This window comes from Galeopterus variegatus, unplaced genomic scaffold (genome assembly GCF_000696425.1).
Source record: "Galeopterus variegatus unplaced genomic scaffold, G_variegatus-3.0.2 Scaffold265, whole genome shotgun sequence".
NCBI classification, from domain to species: Eukaryota; Metazoa; Chordata; class Mammalia; order Dermoptera; family Cynocephalidae; genus Galeopterus; species Galeopterus variegatus.
Genome location: NW_007726376.1, coordinates 14794 through 18891, shown reverse-complemented (window position 1 = coordinate 18891; position 4098 = coordinate 14794).

The window sequence follows — 4098 nt, the reverse complement described above, 5'->3', positions numbered from 1 at the left end:
AATAGGGCTATATCTCAAATTTTAAGGAGGCAAATATTCAGTAAATTTGATTATGAGGTTAGCCAACTCATGTTACTTCCCTAGGATTCAGTGTCCTTGTTCTGCAAAAAAAAAAGGAATGGGCTCGAAAAAAAAAAAAAAAAAAAAAAAGAAAAGAAATAAAAGAAATAAAAATCCCTGCTGCCCTTAATCCAAATGCTGATCTACATTTTCACACAGAGGTTTTAATATTTCAATTTGTTCTCTGTTGGTTTAATATTTTAATGTGTTCCCTCTTCTATATTTAAAGAAAATATAGAGAATGAGGAACAAGTTATAAGACAAAATGTGGGTGCAATCAGTAACATCCAGAATGTGGGAAACTCTGGAGGTCAAACGGACTGACTCCTTCAAGAAGTAAGAGGGGAGAGATGGAAATGGAATTCTGTATTGTATATATCAGGTTTTCTCAACCTTATCACTAGTGATATTTTGGGCTAGATAATTCTTTGTTGTTGGGCGCTGTCCTGTGCATTTTAGAGTTTTAGCAGTATCTCTGCCTCTACTTACTAGATGCCATAGGAGATGCTGTAGGAACTCAGCCCTTCCTCTCCCCAACCAAATTGTGACAACCAAAAATGTCTCCAGACATTGCCAAATGTCTCCTGGGAACAAAATTGCCCCCAGCTGAGAGCCACTGTTATAGGTTAAAAGAAAAGAGACTTAAATGACACTGCAAAAAAATACGCCATGTTTGCATCCTGATTTGTATAAGCCAACTGTAAGGAAGAATTATGGGCAATTGGAAAAATATTATGAATAATTGGATATTTAATAATATTTGGGAATAATTGTTAAATCGGATGTGTGATAATGCTACTGTGATCGTGCATGCATGTTTTTTAAAAACCTATTTTTTTAGTGATGCGCATCGAGTGAGATATTTATGGTTAAAATGATATGATAACTTGCATTGCTTCAAGATAATACCATTGAGGTGAATGGGTGAATAAACGAGTAGATATAGGTAAAATGAGATTGGCTACGTGTTGATAATAACTAAAAGTGATGGGTGTGTAAAGTGAGTTCATCATGCTACTTCCACATGTGTTTGAAATTTTCCATAACAAATGTTTTAAAAATGATAGTAATATAAAAGGGGCTAAATACTATATTCACGTGTATGTATTTGTGTATTCATAATTCATATTCACGTAACTACCAGAAGAAATAGCTAAAAAGAAATAAAAGTGATAGCCTCCTATGGGGAGGCTTATTTTTAAATTACAAACCTTTTAGTACTACTTCACTATTTAAACTATGTGCATGGATTACTTCAATGAACAATAAAAATAATTAAAATCCAAAAATAAAACACCGGAGAGATGCCATTGATTTGATTATTTTTCTTGTGAAGATGCAGTTTAGTTCAGTTCTATAAAAATTTCTGTAGATAGAAGATCAAATTAAATGACATCATGAGGAAGCAATCAGCTGAATCCAGAATTTGGGATACTGTGTATGGCACATGACCGTTTCCTGAGGCAGGCCTGCTTATCTTCTTTTCCTTTCCTACCTTTTTTCTTGAACATGTTAAGAGAGCCAGAGCCTCTGAAGAGGTGGGGATTTTTCTTGCCTTTCTTGCTGCATGTGGTAAGCAGACCAGGGAGGGCTGTTCTTACTTCTCTGTGACCCAGTGAATGGACCACAGGGCAGACTAGAGTCTGTTTGTGTACCTGGTTGTCTCTTACTTAGGGTATAAGTCTTTTATTTAATGTCTCCTGGCCTAAGCTGCATTTGCCAGTTCAGTTTTTATCAGAGCCCTATACTGGAGGTGAAGGGAACATTTGCCAAGCTATTACTAAGAGCCTTATATTATCTTTTATTTTGCTATTAATTGTTTGTGTGATGCCTTGGCAGAGAATTCAGAATGGACAAAGAGTAAATGGATTCTGATACCAAAACCCCACCCTGAACTCTAACAATTCTCATAGTTACAAGCAAAACAAACATGTTTCTTTTGACCTGCTATTCATAAACGTCTTGCCAGATGCATAAATGTTACGACTCTTGTGGTCACACTTAGGGATAGCTCAGCATTCTCAGGAGATAAATCAGCACAGTGACCCAAGGCCAGTATAGGTGAGCAGGCCAACAGGACAATGGGATTTGAAAGGTGCTCTAAAGGCACTAGCATTCTCAGGTCAGTTCACCAAGGTTCCTAGCTACTATGGTGCCAAAAGCCACCAGTTTTAGAGTCAACCCTTTGTGTAAAAGCATGGTATCTCCAGAAGCTTTCAGCTGAAATGCAAACATGTTACCTTGGAGAAAGAACACATCAACTCTGTGTGTCCACAGATTGCCTAGCACAAACTAGTTTATCAAGTTATTTAAGCTGAGAGGAAGGTTCTCAAGGAAGGACTTACGGAATAGTACTTTCTATGAGGCACCATGAGAAAGCTCAGGCAAGCTATGAGGGTAAGAGAAGTGGAAGGAACAAAAACACAGGGAGATGCTTGGAAAGGCATGGCCTGGGTAGGGAGAATCCTGGCCAGAGAGGGGACGGCAAATGGACTCTGCCAGTCTAGACCAGCTGTGTCCATTAGAATTTTCTGCAGTGGTGAAGTGTTCTATGTCTGCACTGGTCAGTACAGTGGTTATTAACGATGTGACTACTGGACACTTGAAATGTGGCTGGTGTGACTAAGGAAATAGAAATTTAAATTTTATTTTGTTTTAATTAATTTGTATTAAAATTTAAATTGCCACATGTAGCTAATGGCTCCTGTATTGGATAGCACATGTCTAGATGAAAGATATGGAGGGTGGGAAACAAATCACAGAAAGGTGTGGGGGAACTAAAGATACATTTTACTTAATTCATACTTTCTACAGTTTCACTTTGTATTTCTAGGCAACAGGTAGTTTACAAATTACAAGTTAAATTATATTTAGCAAATTAACTTGTATTATGAAATATATATATACAGATTAAACAGACTGAATCTAGTAAGCCATATTGACTAGATCTGCCATGTCATACATGATCTTATTTTACTTGTATGAACACAGCACAGAGAAGGAAAGGAAAACACTGACTCAGAAGTGTAGAAAGGGGATTTTTTGCTTACTGTTCAAGAAACGCTGCAAGTACTTGTGTGTAATTGCCAGCTTTTCTATAATATTTTCTTTTTGAAGAATGATTGTTTTCCTTCATTGTAGATCAAGGCAAGAGTCAATCTCATTCACTGAACCCAACTCGGGTGGATCCATAGGACATACTTTCCATTGTCCTCAGAAGTATTGCCACCCCTTGGAACAATCAATCAAATAAACCAACCCAGCAATTTCTTTTTTTTTTTTTTGTCCTTTTTGAGACCGGCTGCACCGTGCTCAGCCAGTGAGCGCACCGGCCATCTCTATATAGGATCCGAACCCATGGCAGGAGCGCTGCTGCGCTCCCAGCGCTGCACTCTCCCGAGTGCGCCACGGGCTCGGCCCAGCAATTTCTTTTTTAATGCTAGCTGCACATGTTGGCATAGAAATATACTTTTCCTTTCTGGTATTACTGAGATGCATAATAAAAAGCATTTTAAAAATTGTTTTTATCAAGGCTGAGTTGTTCAGAAAGTATTAGTAGACTGGTACCAGAAATTTTGCCTAAATCACTAGGTGACAGTTGGTGGCCATGGAACCTGGATGAGAATGAAAATAATCTAAGCGTAGCCTAACCCAGAGAAATCTTTTTGTTGTTGTTCAGAAAGAGACAGCATGCCCTTCGTAATCTTTGGAAGGTCCTCCTAATTAATGTGGTAGAATCTGGGTGTCATTCTTGTGTTAGATGGTTACTCTAGAGGTAGGACTTGGCCAACTGTCCATTTCATGCCACGTGAAAATCTAGATGCCCCTGGCCCTGTGGTCACCTATGACTCTGAAATGCTATTTCCTCTGAATTAATTGGATTGGATCATGAATCATCTTACCATCCTGTAACTGATGTTTCTGTTCTGTCAAACCGACTGAAACTTATTCCTTACACATTTTCCACAGATTCCTGCCGTCACAAAGCAAGCATGTGCATCAGAATTACAAATTTTATTTATGTGTAAATTATAACCT